General features: G+C 40.1%; 2 long non-coding RNA genes across 2 annotated transcripts in view; both read right to left on the reverse strand.

Annotated features, from left to right (window-relative positions):
* Nucleotides 1–10,081: 10,081 nt before the first annotated feature.
* LOC116655831 lies at nucleotides 10,082–11,605 on the reverse strand. The gene is made up of 3 exons (XR_004310906.2): nucleotides 11,387–11,605; nucleotides 10,757–11,264; nucleotides 10,082–10,543 (listed from the first exon to the last, which is right to left on the reverse strand). It is a non-coding gene; the product is annotated as an uncharacterized LOC116655831 (long non-coding RNA).
* A 78-nt stretch (nucleotides 11,606–11,683) lies between these two features.
* The window catches only part of LOC26515448, a 34,541-nt gene continuing 28,721 nt past the window's right edge, over nucleotides 11,684–17,503 (reverse strand). The window contains exons 8-9 of the long non-coding RNA XR_006507003.1: nucleotides 11,874–12,043; nucleotides 11,684–11,819 (exon numbers count right to left, since the gene is read on the reverse strand). This is a non-coding gene — a long non-coding RNA (uncharacterized LOC26515448). The remainder of the gene's footprint in view (nucleotides 11,820–11,873; nucleotides 12,044–17,503) is intronic.

The following is a 17,503-nucleotide window of genomic DNA, read 5'->3' on the forward strand; positions in this document are numbered from 1 at the left end:
TATTGTCCCGAGTGGGAAGCAGAAATGCTTAAGAAGAAAATTAGAAAAGTGCAGCAGCAAAAGACGCCTTCTTGGTCATTCAATTGTGGATGTCCTGTATCTAATTTAAGATCCGTCTGCATCCTCCTTTCCGGGGAAAACTTTTCTAACCAAATTAAAATAAGAAACCCGTCTATTTTGTATGCAGCTGTTGCTCGATGGCGAAGACGGAGACAAATCAATCGAAGCTTGTGGTTTGAGGAGGATGCGTCAAGATTTTAAAGCAGTTAGTGAAGGGGTTTAAGTTGATTGAGTTTCTAGCAGACAGAAAATAAGGATTGGAGCATTTTCATCAACACTGGTTTGAGGTAATCCTGAGCTATTATCCACATTATAGTATCCAATTACTTATCCAGGTATCCCTTACTCCCCCACCCATCTACACAACCAACTGTCGGTTCAATTAAAACACTCTGCCAACGCTAATTAAATATTGGCACAAAAAGGACAGCCCGAGTAAAAGCTACAAAAACTAAATCAATATTCGCTGGACTAAGCCAAGTGTCAGTGGGAGTCCTTGAGGTCCTCACACATACTGAGTACGCTCTTTTTGCCTTGACTTTGACACCCACCCAGAGCCAGAGAGCATTATCGAGTTGTCCTTGGTGGCTGCACGCAAAATGCCAAGGACAAGGCAGGATTACACGTCAATTGAACTGAAACGGGGAGCAGTCCCAAGGACACTCCAAGTGGGTGTTTGCATGGACAGCTTTGATTCGGATTTAAAAAAATATATAAGGGAGTTAGATGGTACATTTACAAGGGGGGTCGAGCGCATCTTTCTTTCTCCCAACTACTTAAAATTTTTTATGCAAATTTCAAGCACAATTATTGCTGACGCTGCCAGGACTCGGGCCATAATTGCAGCCATAAATTTGAGCCTCGGTCTGAGCCGCGGCAACTTGAACTGGTCTGCGGTCGTGTCATTAGAACTGAAGTTGCCGCCTATTCGAGATTTCCTTATTACTTATGCTCTAACAAAGGATACATTACTTTGTTTGTTAAATAGGGAATATCTACAATGCGAAATGGCCTTGAAATGGAAAAATGCGGGATAAAATCATGAAATATCATACCATAAGCAACCACCCAAAAAAAGATAGAGAATCTCCGAGTTCTACTTGTTGAAAATGGTCCCTTTTCTTCCCTGTTACGGCCCAAACACTGTCCCACACCAGGCCTTTAATGTTTTTAATTTTTCCGTATCATTGCATTATTTTTTATTCAGATACTTCTCTGGCATCATCGCCGCCGCACTTGACACGAAGCAAAGGTGCAGGAAGCAGGACTCCGAGTGAGGGGAGCGCCCTTCAATTTCCATTACATTTGCAGCTGTGTTAGCTATCGATGTCCTTTTGTGTGCGGCTGTCATCTACTTCTGGTTCTGCCTGGGCTCCTTTGGTTTTTGCCCGGTGCTTCCATCTCCCAGATCCCTTCTGCCCGGCAAAGATTTGAAATTTATGCAAAGTACTCGATGTCGTCGCCGCCGCACTCAGCGCAAATAATGAGCAAGCCCGCATTTCCTGCCACGTTTTTTTCCTTTGCTCCTTCTCGATTATTTGTATCTGTATCTGCAACTGTAGCTGTATCTGTATCTCTACATCTGACGGGGTTGTAGTCGCTGTTGTTGTCTACTTGATGTATCTCCTTGCACTTTGGTAAATGGCAAACAGTCTGATTTGGGGTGGAGTCAGAAATGGATTTTTGTTAAAACTTTTCAGAATGGAATTGGGGAAAGGTGAGGCTATATTTTGATTTTTGTTTAAATTAATTTAATTTTTGAAGGCATAACTTGTATAAGATTTGTGGTATTCAACCCTTTTAATTTACCAACAAATCTTGGCCTTCTTAAAGACGCCATTTAACCTCCGAGGCCAGCCAACAAAGTTCAAAAGGAGACAAAAACATTTAGTCCCAGCCGACATCCATCTGGCGCAAGTGTTATGTCTTAAGGACGCCGCCAAATCGCGTACAATTTGTTACAATATAAATGACTTATGTCCGCGACGGCTAACGAACAGCATCTGCTGCCAAGGCAACAAACTGGGCCCCGGATCCGGAATCCGGATCTCCACCCAGTGTTATCCTGTCTACCCTTCCGATTATTTCATCCATAAGCATAATAAATTTTTACGCTCGAGTGCCAGAAACTCACACCCGATTGTGGACCGAAGTAAACTATAAATTTATAATGCGCGAAAGTAATTTTATGACTTTGTGGTTTTAGCTTTGGTTTTGGCAAACGCCACATATCCCCGTCTCCCTGGTGGGAGTGTGAAGATACAACTTTTAGATGAAAACAGTAGGGTTTAAAAGATAGTGTACTTCTTATAGATTCTACAGTATATAAATTCAAAGGCTTTTAAAAGAAAATAAAGCGTATTACCAAACTTTTTTTTATAATAAAATTATTTATTTTATTGTTTCCATAGTTTAAAAATAGTGGGATATATACTTTTGCAACTCACTGTTGTAGTAAATCAAAGTGCAAGTTGTTTTCGGGGGCCATGTTATCGCAGTCGAGGCAAAAATAATAAGCGCCCGCCGTCGCCATATTTATATGATTAACTGTTTCTCACACACACACACACACTTAGTGTCATGCCCAGACTCCTGCACACACACTATAGCACAATTATAGATACACAATGATTACAAACGATAAATTGCCGCTTTGACACTTGTAATGGCCTGTTTTCACTGCTGTTGCCGCGCTGCTACATTTTAACCACAATGTTGCCATTGCTGCTGGCCAGGAAATAATCTTTAAACTTCCATCCATGCAAGCCTCGAACACTGGACAATTGCCTTTGGCTTCGGCATACAAAATTGTTTTATTGTCGGCACAGTTCCAGCTCGAAAATAGAATTCACTTTTTTTTATTGCAAATTTATTCAAATCATTCGTAATCTCATCCCTGCCCTCGCCCCCGCCCCCGCCCCATCCCCGTCTTTAGGCCATAAAAGTGTGTGTGTTCCTGTTGTTATTACAGTTATTATGATTGCGATGGCTTCTGGTCGGCAAGCACCGTCTAAGTGGTCCACTGTGTGTACTAGAGGGTCAGGGGGCAGAGGTCACGGGGCGGGCAACGATTATTGTGCGGGCGGATCGCCGCTCCTATTCATCTTCGTTTTTTGTTAATGGTTTTATGACCAGGAAGTTGTGACAAAGAGAAACACATTTCGAACAAATCTTGTTGGTATGTAATTTTTACAAGGACCTCTGAGATACATTGAAGCTGACAGAACAATTTTTACATCATTAGACTTTAAGCTTAATATTTTTAGCTAGATCATTTAGTTGCACCACTCCTTTTCAGCCATTTAACCCACTACAACCGAAACCCACTAACATCAAGGACTAAATAACAGGTCTCCACCTTATATCATTCCTATCTAAACACGCAAGGTACTTCAAAAACAAAACTCCATTTGAAAGCAGCAACAATAAACAGCCAAAGATTTTTATATTTATTGCCAAGGACTCCATTTTTCCACCGAGTGCAGTGCATTAACCCCTTTGTGCCCCCGATCCCCACCACGCCACAAGCTGCACCGGGAAATGACTCATCAAGTGAAAGAGACGGCAGATGGGTGAAATAGTCGACTGAAAAGAGAGGGCGCAGGAGGGAGTGCAGCAAAATGTACAACTTGGCATTTTATTATTATGATTATTTGTAGTATTTGCTGTGTTCCGGCTGCTGTTTCTTCTTGAAAGGCAAACTGAAAGTGCATAAAAAATAAGAGGAAGCTAGAGGGAATTTTTTAAGGGCATGGACGTAGGGATAAGTGCAGCTAAGGCACGGGAAGGACTTCTTTACCTCAAATTAAATTAGATACAATTTTTTCTAATTCTACCATGTTTTAAAAAATCACTTTAAGAAGGAAACCCTTTAAGAAGGTGAATTTTTTTTCGCTAAAGTTTTTCCTCTAATGCTGAAATCGTATGCAAGGACCTTTGCCTGGACTTTTGTGCTGCTCCCTGGATGTCCAACCCTGTAACCTGCCTGTAACCCCTCGGTGCCATCCCACCGTCCTTAACCCCTCTGCGCTAGCGTTCTCTGTTTACCAACTGCCGCGAGCAGAAAATGCACTTTGTGATTAGTTGGAGGGTGCCCTGGCTGTGGGTCCGTGGCCCGTTCTGGGAAAGATTTCCATTGTTTGCATTTAGCATCTTGGCTTATGCATCGGGAGTATCGGGAAGGGGCTGCCATGGCTGTAGCTTATAAGCAAATCGAGCTGCCGGGCACTTCATCATGTTTGAAAAGTTCAATAGTCATCATCAAGAACATCAACGTGCCGATCCTCATTGTCCCTGGCTCAGCTCGATTTTTTCTTCGCCATTTTGGCCCAACCCCTAACTGCAGCAATCTCCGCTCCTTAATGTTTAATAAATGTGTAATGCATAGAAAACTTTTTTTCCTCAGCTTTGTAACTGCAGGCGGAGATGTTGTTCGTGCCCTTTTTTTTTTTGCTCCTTCACCCTGAAAGTTTTCGTCGTGACTCATACTTTTTTTCCAGATCATTGGAATGCAAACAGTGGTAGAAATTTTATAGAACTTCATAGAACTTACCAGGAACAATAGACTAAACTTCTTTTTAAAGTAAAAACTTTGCCTTAAAGTTTATGACTTAGACAACCTCTCATAATTATCTTAAGAACTAGCTTTATTTTTTCTTTAAATCCTTCAAATTCTCAACAATCCTAAACCACTGTTCCTGGCAACCCGCTGCTGCTGCTTATTCCCTCAAAATCACTCACTTTTCTTGTTTATTGTACTTGAATCCCTGCAGCAACTTGAAGGAATATTTGCATGGCCCGCTTCCCCTCATCGATGGCGATAAGTGTATTGGCATTTTGAGGAACCCGTGTTCTGGCTCAAGTACACACGAACAACAAACCGAATATGAAAATATATATATGTATATATGTACCTATAAGTATGCAACGGGGAACACCTGCAAACTTTTGAATGAACAGCGAACACACACCGAAAAAAACCAACACTTGAGGGCTTTACACGTTTTAGGGTGGCTACCCTCAACATTCTCAAGTGTGTTTAACGAAATTTCAAGTGCGACGCAGTAGCAGACGACCGAAAAAAGTGTACATAGGATATTGTAGAAGGACTCATCGTACATGTGAAGTGTGTCCCACAACTTTCCCATGACACACATGCAATTTGAAATTGTTTCCTTTTGTCAAAGAATTTTGTGTCACATTTAATTGAAATCGCTACCCCTCGATATCGAATCTCACCTGTTGGCAATGCATCAGGGAAAATCTGGCCTCCCTTTGTTGCTTTGTTATTGTAAATCATTAAAACTGCAGAGGAATTTCCACTATAGCCCATCGATTTGGGTCTGTGTGGGAACTTTTCAGCGCTTTTCAATTTTTGGGTTATGTAAACTTGTCGCAACGGTAGAGGATGAAGTGAGTTTCCCCCCTAAGTACTGTGAGAAAACTGAAACTAAATTGCGTCGCACTGCTTCTGAAGTGACTCATTTGTATACGGTCGATGGATGGATGGATGGCTGGATGGATGGCATGGCTTATTGATGACTTAACCTCGTTTCAATCGCTCGGAAAACACCTGGCCAACCTGCTCGATTCGGTCTCGATATTTAGGTGTGAAAATGGAGGAAGTGCACTGGAAGGCAGGGAGATGATCGATCGGTGGATCGTCGGAAAATATTTATCTTTTGGATAATGTAAATATTGTTGACTCATTCACAGTCAGTGTACAAGATCTAATTGATAAATAATGCCATATGACAGATCAATAATAGTTTTCGTGGCCTCTGTTTAGTTTACCTTGTTAATCCCTTGAAAAGGTTGCATTTTTGAAACGATTATGGAAAATGGGATTATCTGGAGCCAATTTACTCGTTTTGATTTACCGGAAATGGGAATACATATTAAATAATTTCTAAAAGCTAATTTAATATTGTTTTTTTTAGAAAATATTAAACAAGACTGAGAAAAAGCATCCCCAACCGCAATCATAAATTTATGAAATTTATCAGGACTGTAGACCCTTCACAACTTGATTCTCATTAATTTCAAAAACAGAGGCGCGAACTTGGGTGCGAGGGACACGCGACGGTTATTAATTATTTAAAACTCAAAATGTTATCAACCAGATAGGCAAAACGAGAAAATTATATGAAAATTTCACGCGATTAATTAGAAAAATATGCAAATTTCGGCAAGACACGACCCGGACACGGGGGACACGTGTAATTGTTGATAGCCAACGTTGGTTGACAATATGTCAACTGACAGCAACAAAGTCTCACACTGAGGGTGCTACCAGCACCCGGTACAGTCGGCTCACGTGTTGCACGGACCGAGAAAACGGGGACAGCCAGCCAGGACCTTCGGCCCAGATAAGCCAAACACGAGAAACCACTTGGGAAAGTGGCGTAAAATAGTTTCGCCAGCGATAAGTTCATTTGATGGTAATTTTGTGCCATCGGTGGTGGTTCGGTGGGTGTGAGTCCTTAGTCCTTAGACCTTAGACCTAAAACAGAACCCACACCCGGAAAAAAGGGATTCACACGCCTTCCCACAAAAAGGAAACAGACAAAAAGCCAAACCAAAACAACAACAAACAGAGGCAGTCAGAGATGAAGTTTAAATATTTCGGAAAAGGGGATTGTCGGGTGTGCGTGTTGAAACAATTAAACAAATTTTAGGCCCTCAAAAAATGGACAGTGGTTCGAGTTTGGTTTTTGGGTTGAATGTGGAAACAGAAAATGTGTAATACAAAAAATTTTGTGACTTGAATCACAAAAGCCATAAAAAAAAGTATTATAGTTTAATGAATATAAAATTATTAGAAAATATTCTCCACATTTAATAAAAAAATATAATGGAGATATAAATAATAAATTTTCTTAATATATTTACTAATTTTCTAGCCCTTTGCACCACTGTGACTCTCGTCATGTAAATTGAACGCACCCTTGCCTAATGGACTCGAGTACCTGGAAGGGACTTCCGCAAGGACTGGATCAGTAGGCACAGGCGGATACTCGGCTACAAGGATACAGATATAGAGACGCCGCAGCGAAGTCGCAACGACCCGCATATGTCACCGTCAATCGGCGTGACCAGGCGCAGGATGAATTGGTGGAAGGACCCTCGCGACAACGAAATTTCCAGGGAGGACGCATGCAGCGTTAATTACTCACTTCATTCGCATTCACTTCTTTTTTCCAGCCGACGTTCTCACGCCCCGCTGTATTTGTATCTGTAGCTGGTTGTGCGCCGCCCGTGTGGTATCTGTATCTGCATCTAAATCTACAGATGTATCTGCATCTCGATCCGTGATTGCTCTCATGTTTTGCCGCTTCAATGGTTAGTTTGCTGGTTGAATTTGGGCTGCCGTGTGAGTGCACTTGTAGAAAAAAATAGTTCTTTTAAAGGTTCAGTTTACAAATAAAGATAAAATACGTATTACCAATACTTTCATTAATAATTTTTTGAATTAAATTTTTTAAATTATACGAAAATTTTAACGTTCTTTGATTTTTCTCAGTGTAACCAATCGAAGAGTCCTTTTCAGTGGAAATTTGTCACACTCCTCTGCGAATTGCGAGTTTAATTGCGCGTGGCGACTCAATCTCGGTTGTCAGTGGTACTTGGAACCCCCTTCTGATTTGGTCGGACCTTGATGAAATGTCACACTGTGCTAATGCAAGTTAAACTGCATTTACTGCCTGCTAATTTTTGTGTGAAAGTCTCTGCTCACTGTCGATGTAATTCTTTTCGTACAGCATGCCGAATTGTATTTCGAGGTCATGAGAATATTTCAAGTGGTTACTTAGGGGGTCAATCTCTATTTGCCCTCCTAAATGAAGCAGCGTGGTGAAAGTTTCTGTCCCAAATGGGATATTTGTCACTTCTGATTCGGTTTGGATAATAACTTTGATGGTCTATGCCATCAATAGCTGTTTTCAAAAAGGGTAAAGTCTGGGATAAAAATTCTTAAAGCAAAGAATATATGTGTTCTTCAGCGAAGGTATAATAAATTCTTGAACCTCACACATTTGCACTTAAATGGGAATCCCTTGCCACGTGTTCCATTTAACGTCCGAGTCGAAGCCTCAAAACATCAATAACGACTGGCCAAGAACTTCAGAAATTACTTATAATTGCCATAAATAACATTCGGGAAACACTTGTTCCTCATCCATTCGAGGGATATCTATTCCAATCCCCGCAATGATCCACCCACCCGCATAGAATGAAATTGAAATGAACACGCAACGGCATAGGCATTGAATGAAAATATCCATCCGCATATGAGTATACAAATGTTACGATTGTCCGGCAATTACCAAATTATTGTTATGTATAACTGTTCAGCCAGCCAAGTATCTGAGGGCCATTATAAATGTATCTTTTATGGGCCACATGCGTGTACAGTTGCACCCTCGCAGGTTATGGCTTTCAGGTGTGTCCCAAAGTCCGAAAACCCACCCCTCGACCGTCCATAATTCACGGATGAGGCAACTGTACTATGTCAGCCATATATCTAATCAACACTCGCTGCGGGAGGAACACTGCCTTTTGATTTCTGGACTTGCATCAAAGTCATTAGCCACCCCCTCTGAACTTTTTTTGAGGGTCAACGGGGGCTGTTTGTTGTCGCCTTTAATTGTCGCCCCGCTCCTTGACGCAAAAACAATTTTTGGGTAGTTTTTTCATTTTTCTATTATGTAGATTTTGTTCCTGTTTTTTTGGCCGTAAATTACCGCTGATTGTTTTCACCAACAATTGTAATGAAGTAAATTATGAGCAGTCCTTGATCCTGCTCCCCTTAATTGTTAATTAGCGTTAATTTGATATAGAAAATGGTTAAGTGAGGTGGCGTAATTTACTTTCATTTGTTAGTATTTCATTGTGTTAGTTTAAAGGACATTAAAGTTGACAATTTTAAAGTTATAAACCAAACTCAAAAAGAACAATCCGTAAATTATTCTCCCATTGCCAAAATTAAACCACAAACGCCTTTAATTTTCCTAAAACTTTCATGCTTAACCAACAATATTAAAATTTATAGTCATTAAATTTTACTGAAGTATAAAATAAGTTTTAATGACGTTATTCTAGTCCAACCAGTTGCCACACAATTGAGATCAAGTATCGATAAATCCATTAATATTCCCAACACAACCTCACCCCGCCTATAAAGTGTCACAATTTAATGAGAAGAAATTAACTGATATTAGCAGGGTTTTAATTAAACACAAGTTTGCAATGACAAGAGAACATTTTGCATAAGTACCCACATGTTGCCACATGGGATACACCCCCAACGCGGCTAGACCAGCCCGAATTAACCCACTCCCCCATAAACTATGATATTTTAGCACAGTTTTAACATTTCCGGAGGGGCTGCCTGCCGTCCGCTGCGAATACCATTAAAATCTCTCGCAAACTTGCAATTATTTTTAAGCAGATGTTACCCAATATAAATACGAGAAATTTCAACAGTGCGTTACGGAATTATAAAATAAATTAAGTACAATAAGCTTCTAGTTTTTGGGGAATTCCTGCATTTTTCCCTTTGGAATGGAGACCATTACTGCTATGACGCACACTGTAATGGCAAACTCTATCCTAGGCAAGGAAAAAATAAAGTTTAATGCAGAAAAATGGAAACCAGAATGCAAATAGAAGACACGCAATGACATGACATGATAATATTCCCCTTTTGTGGGCGACTAGGACGTGAAGGTGAGCACCCAGGCAGGGAGTGGAAACTAAGGATAGGGGAGTCCATAGAAGGGGTACTGGGTACTGGTACTCCTTTTGTTTTTAACACTTACCCTAGTAGGGCACAAGAGGGTTGCTACGCACATTTTAGCAGCTGTTGAGGTTTTGCTGTGCAATTGGAAATGCAAAAAAAAAGGAGGCAGAATGAGGAGGAAAAAGGCGAGTCCTTACATCTTGTACTGCAAAAAATTTTAGCAAAGATTATAAATAGAGTTTCAGCCCATAAAAAATAGGGTTTGATGGGGATATAAATTTATGCTGAACTCTAAACAGATTCTTCAACTAAAACCTATAATTTTATAGAAATAGTACAATAAATTATTTCCCGTGCACTTGGTTAACTCTAACCTGCATTCTCACAGGACTTGCAGTTGACAGCAGGACTCTTGCAAAGTCAGTCAGAGCCTGTGCTTTTGTCTTGTATTTTTCCCAGTTCATTGACCGTATTATGCGTTACTGCGAAAAGTGCGTACACCACCCGGATGCCCCTTCACCTATTGGAAACCCCTCATTTGAGGTTCAGGATGCTTTTACTTTATTTGCATTCGGTGAAAGTTGATTTCCTTGATGCCGTCTTGCGATGCGTTAGCATGCTTTTTGAAGTTACCAGTTATCCTTTTACTTCAACTGCTGACGATGCCGAGACTCCTAGCCCTTTTGTTTTTAATCGGTAAAGTGCAGGGATTCCACTCGAAAGGTAAGCATCTTTGGTATTTGCCTGTGAAGATTTTGCGGTTCAACTTTGTGGTTATTTAAGAATTTTCCATTATGTGGGATGGGTATTGGAAAGAGTATTTGAATTATTATTTAAATATAATCCGTTAAGAGTAAAAAGCCTCCTTCTAGTCTCTCGACAGTTTCCGCCCTTTTAAATCCATTGACATTTCTCGGGCAGTATCTTGTTTTTGTTTCATCATCTGCATTTACTTACCACTTGATATGCATTCTTAATTATAAAAGTCGTGTACACTTTCTCTCCGCCTCCCCGAATTTCCACCAGACCCGTTCCTTTTTTTCAGTCCGTTTGATGTATATCTCCTTGGCACTTGAGGGTGGACAGAGAAACATTTCTAAATTAATTTGCATAAATTGAGGAAGCCTTAGACTTGCCAGATTTTTATTGTCCGGGGGTTTAGGTTAACTCCTCTGTCAATTGCGTTGTCAGAGACTTGCAGTCCTAAATAGAGGTAGAGGGTCCCGTTGAGCGAAGACACTTTTGTATTAATTGAAGCGTAAAAAGAAAGAAAATTTAACCAGCCCGAGATGGGGTTAGAACACTTTTTTGTTCTCTCCTGTTGTCCTGCACCTCTCCTTTTAATCCTCGTGCCTTCTGCTCCAGGGAGTCAATAACCTTTTAATGAGATTTACAACTGTCAGGTTCGGTGAGGAGTTCCCTCTGCTTCACAGGGTCTCTGCATCGGTGTGAGCGAGATGTGTCCCTGTAAGATTATTGAGGCATTATATTGTTGAATGTACGTACATAGCTATCTGGGAAAGGCCTTTCCCCTCAGCTTTTGTTTACCGAGCCGCTTAAAGAAATTCACGTTTAGTTGAGCCTTACATAAATTTGCATATCATTTCCACAGGCTTGATCTTGTTGATGATGAGGACCGATTGGATTAGTGTCGAAGGCATCTTTACCCACATCCATCCATCATCTCTGTCTCGAAGCAATCCAAACATTTAGCAGGTAGAGCTCAGGGGAAAGATCGATTGGTAACGATATTAAGAACAGGATTCCGAAGTACATTCTTTCTTTTTAAAATTGTATTTTAAAACACCACTATGTGATAGTTTTTTTATCAATAACTGTCATTAGAATAATTGTCACCTGAAGTTAGTTCTTGCCATAGACATGCCTTACCTAATGACGCATGACTGTGCTGCCGCATAATTCTGTCACTTGCATCCGGATATTACCAATATCACGAATGTCATTGACTTTTTCGACGTCAATCACCGTAATCATGGGGGTCCGTCTTCCTGTTCAATGGCTGTAATTGTCACTTTTGATTATGCCAAGATGACTTTATAATTACCACACATACCTAGTTGCACGTGTGGCAGTTTAAGTGGCGGTTGCAACCACACGTAGGCGGCCGATAAATTTGCAAACCCTTGGCCAAAAGCGAAAATTACTGTAATTTCGAACGGCAGCCAGATCCCCGGACGTGTATTCTCAATTTTCCAACGGAAATGGCTGACAGTATGGAGTTTCCTTGGGCGTAGAAATTTTCGAAAGGCTTTAATAAGGTGGGAAATTATTTTGCTGCCTATCTGCAGGATAACATTTACTTTGAAATACAGATACTCTTTCTTAAGCTGAAGATCATTTGATAATTCCAGTATGACGCTGTAGGAGGATCTCAATAACCTATACCTCACTAAGCTGATAATGAAACTATAAAAACTCATTCAACATTAGGGGTCATAAAATACTTGACCCTTCATAGATCAAAAAGCCATTTAGTGCTGGCTATAACACCCAATAAATGAAAAGGGAAAAAGAAACTATCCCCCCTTTCGATTGACACTTGTGATAATCCGATCCTATCGAACGACTAACCATTGATGAGGCGTTTTTAAAAACTCGTTACAAAGGGTTGTCAAAGGAAAATATCATTTTACAATTGTTTGACCAACACTAAGCCTCTGGAGGGGAAAAACCAATAAAAAATCATAATTAAAAGTCCAATATGTTTGACGGTATCCAGCTGTGAAAGGACACACACGCAACCCCGTCCAACCACCAAACTGACAAAACAATTTCAATTTCGGTTTCAAACAAAAAAAATCGAATTTTCCTTTTTTTTTTACAATTTGAAAAATGATACGAAAATGTCATTATGTTATCGATGAAGCGAGGGAGAGGGACCTGGCAGCACTGACATTTATTTACCGTGTTCAACAATTGTTGCCCAGGACGCGGCGCAATTTGGCTGAAAGGATGTGCCACGTTAATTGTGCCATTTTGTGGACAGTCACAGCAGGAGGAATGAAATCCCGGGCCCAAACCCGAACTCAGGGCCAAAAAACGGGCCACAGTAGCCGCCCATCGATCATATTTCATGTCCTTTGCGAGGACTTGCTTTGATTGCCAGCAGGAAGACCCACCATTCCATAAATTCTATTATTTTTTATCTGTGAATTTCTGCGTGGGTTGAGTGCAAGGGGTTAGCTTAGATTTTCGGGTTTTCCGGGGTAGAGGCACTCCACATATTGAGGGTGTTCCCGTATTGCCTGCTATCCCGATGATTATGATGTATGACTGTCTGGACTTGGCCACATTTTCCTCTTTAGTTTCGCCCCACAAAAATATATATAACATTTTTTTCTGACTTTTCGCCAAAAGGCAGAACTCTTGTCTCACATGTCCTTTTTTCGGCAGAATTTTTCTCCATGTCATTAGATACCATCAATCAAATGAAATATTTTTGTGTGTGCGATTTGACACCACATCATCAATTTCTATTGTTCAATAATTTTATGAATATTCATAGTTTTTAGCCGTATCCTGTCCGAACATTTTTTCTATTGTATTTGTTTATACGTGATATGTTATTTATGATTTTTTTTCGGAGCTGAGTCATGATTTTTTAGCCATTTTTTTAAGATGGATGGCGGGATGGTGGAAGGGGTTAAAGAAGTACAGTTGATATTTTCTAATACAAGTTTTTGAAACTTCCCTACTTCAAGCTGGGGAATTTAACCCTGTGCGAAGTCCAGGTTCCAGAGGAAAATTCCAAATTTTCAGAGCCCTAATGAAGCACCTGATTATACACCCAACCTAGACGGAATGCAGACCTAAATGGGACTAAGCCCCGGGGCTGGCAGCACTTCCCACCATAAATGTCAGTCGCAAAATATGAACTGGCAAGTGTGGAGCTCCCTATACGCATCATAAACTGCGGCAATAACAACAAACGATGGAATATATCAACTAATCCGCCTGACCACGGACGCAAACTGCACTTTGCTAACAAAACACAGGCCAACAATAACAAGGACACACCCAAAAATGCAATGAAAATATTTTGACAGAGACAGACGGACGGACGGACGGGAAACAGGATCAGGGTGACAACAGACTAAGGCCGAAAGAAGAGCTGAGCTGCCTTTGATGTCCGGGGGTTTTGGGCCCTCGATTTTCCGAGCCAATTAGCAGCACGCCTTGAGAAAGGCACAGGTGGTGGTCCTTTCCACTTTTCATCCAATCCACTAACCAAATTAGAGGCAATTAAAGTGAGAATTCACGATTGTTTCGATATGATAAGAGACCGACACATGCGTGACTGTGGAGAATTATTTGCATAATTTGACAGTTCATCTTTTGATTGGCCTGCGGCGGCAACCTGAAAACCAAACCACAAACAGCAGTCTGGAAAAGTATTCGTTTATTTGAAAACATAAAAATTAATGCAAAAATGTTGTACGCACTGCCGAGCGACAATAAAACTACATAAATTCAATTAAATGTGACAAACGAATGAAACTGAACGAAAAAAATGCACACACAAATGGGAAGGAAACCAAAATTTTAATATGGTAAAAAAAAACCAAACGAAAATAAATAAAAAGAAATGGTAACGGTTGCAGGTTGAATCACTAAAAATGTAATAAAATGCTGGTTGGTAAATAATTAAGTAGAACTCCCATTTTTGGTAGGAGTTTGACAAGGAAACACGGCGAGACGATGACAGGTCTGCATGTGTCAAATTAACACAAAAAACCCATGAGGAAGGGACAGGTTTTCCCAACTCTGTTTTTCAACATTTAATAAAATTAAATGTCTCATATAGCTTGAAAAATAAAATAATTTAATGTGTTTCCTCTTAAAGCTTGCAGTCAAATTACTCACCAAAATTTATCCCAAGCTTCCTTTGTAGTTTTTGTCATCCCACGGATGCCACGATACATTTTACAACTCCTCCAACACGCCCACAGGGAATCGCTCAACAGCTCAGACCATGGAAACGTTTACTTTGTAAAGGGCAAAAACGAGTCATAAATAGTTAATTACACAACATTTCATAAATCACACAAAGTGACAAAGCAGCAGTCAGCAGCCGAGACTCGTTGACTCCTCGCTGATGGAAAAGGACTCCCCACTTAACCCGGGCCATCCCATTCCTCTGACAAACTAAAATTCCAAAAGGCAAATCAAATTAAGCGGCAAATAACTTGCATGAGCACATACGACCCAAGTGAGTACACTAAAGGAAAACGTTATATTTTTACAATTTTATTATTATGTTAGTTTTGAAAGAAGATTTTTGTTTCAATGTTTTCATTCTTTCAAAAGCTGTTGCTATGTTTATTTTGTGTTTAGGAATAAGTTATTTTTAAGGGAACTAATTTTTTTCCAAGTGTAGCTTGACAGACAGACAACCATCGAACTATCAACTTGACTCGCTCATGAATAGTTGAAGATGACTGAGGGCTCACAGTTGATACCCAAAACAGAGCTGATCTTTGGTTCATTCGCATTCCGCCTGCGGTTGCACTTAATTTAATTGGTAAATTTTAAAACCACGTCACTTAAGTGAACACCAAAACAACAAGAAGGACAACAGAGCTGCTTGTAAATGGATTAATGTTTACTTTTAATTCTATACAAAAGTTACAGGAAATTGCAAATTTTTCTACCCAAAAAAACCCCCAAAAGAAAAATGAAAGGGAACGGCAGACAACAAGTCAACAGATTGGACTCGACAACCTCTTTTTCGCCTCGGGTTAATTGACTGTACGGAGAAAAAGGATACCAGCAGAGAGGGTTGGGATGTGCGAGTAAGATATAAAAGGATATGAATCCTTTTTAGGCCACAGTTAGGTATGCTTATCCAGGACTTGGTTAATGAATGAGAAAAAACAGGTTATGGATGGTCAACTCTTGGTACTTCGTAGTAATTCACGAATGCCTAGTTTACATTCCATATGTTTGTTAAAAAGGCTCTTAAAATTGTATTCAAACCATACTTTTAAACTTTCTGGTTTGAAGTTTCAATTGTCTCATCAAGCCCTTCGTCCTTTTAAATTCAATGAGTCAAACGTCCAGTTAGCAAATAGTAGGCAATGGAAGTCAAACAAATGTGTTTCTTCATATGGGGGATATGGATATGAAATCCTTTAGATTATCAGGAGGATGAGCAATATCCTCTGCTAAAAGAAATGAAGGACTGGGAGACTCCAGATAAATACATAATATTAATTAAGTGTTCTGGGGGAGATTGTCAGCCTCAGAAAAGTGTTGTAATCATCGGCTAACAACGCAGCCATTGATTTTATCAGCCTCAAGTGTGGATTCCACTCAACTCGATTCAATTCAATGAAGTGCTGAGCTCCGTGCCGAAACTTAAGGATCTCGACCGAAAAACAAAAGCTATCCAGCCCCCGACCCAAACCCATCTTATAAATAAACGTTTAAATCCTCATGAATGCTTACAGTTGGCTTTATGTCGACTTGGCCGGTGGAGGTGGAGGATGAAAGTTTTGCGCTTTTGTTTCTGGCCAAATTTCTTTTTCGCTTACGCTCCTTCACGGAGCTGGGTCGTAAGTTTTTAGTGTTATTGCCCCCATGGACAACTAGCGAGGCGGATTCAGATACTGAATCGGATCCAAGTGCGTTGTAATAGTTGTTGCCACTTCATCTGCTTTATCCCTCTGTTTCAGTTTCGGGTTCAGTTCGAGTTTTCCTCATCTTCAGCCGGGTTATTCCTTTTGTTTTGCGTAATTATCATTTGAACGCATTTGGCTTAAGTGTCCTTTTTGACATGTTTATAAGATGATGGCCTGGCCTCCCTGTATATGTTTATTTTCGATTGGCATCTTGCGGGAAGTACTACCACTTGATGATGACTCTATGCTGATGACGATGATGTGTTCTGATGACTCTTTGTATATTTTGGCAATACGTTTATGACCAAAGCACTTTTGGCAGATCTCCGATACGATTGAATGAAGCAGGAAAAGTTAATGAGTTGGGTAAAATAAGTGCAGGAATGAACCATATTCTAGGATTTTCAAGAAGCTTTAATCTCCAATTTTCCTAGAAATGCATCCTCTGACATAAATTTAAAATCCTGCAGCTCGAATTTGTTAAATAATTTGCTAAATCCCTTACTGCAATTTGCTTAAACTTTCCTTGAAAATGTCTGCAAAAATGCAAGAAAAATTCATTTTTTCCAAGCCATTTCTTCTGCAACAAACGTGCAAACTTCTTAGAGTCGCAAAAGGGAGACAAAACAAAAGAATTTCATTTCCACTGACCACTCGCAAAGTCCAGTTCGTCATTCGGCGAGTTAATCTCCTGGACAGTGAAAATGGTCAGGGATCTGGGCATAAAATATCCTTGTTTATGATCTGGTTTAGACGATTTTATTGAACAACTTCCCTGCATATAAATCTGCAGATTAGCGGCTGGCAAACAAAGAGACGAAAAGGACTCCTTCTTTTGTTTGGGGTGAGAAGTGCCATATAATTTTTAGCATAATTATTACGTTTGTTTTCTTTACGATGTGAGCCAGACATGGGAACTGGCCAGGGAATATGGAAGCTTTTTCCCATCAAAATATATACTATCCTGGCGCATTAGCGATAACATAAACCACAAATAGTGCGTAGACAGTGTCATCGTAACATTCCATCAATATAACAATCATATAAAAAAACCTCTTGACGA

Source organism: Drosophila ananassae, chromosome 2R (assembly GCF_017639315.1).
Source record: "Drosophila ananassae strain 14024-0371.13 chromosome 2R, ASM1763931v2, whole genome shotgun sequence".
Taxonomy (NCBI): Eukaryota; Metazoa; Arthropoda; class Insecta; order Diptera; family Drosophilidae; genus Drosophila; species Drosophila ananassae.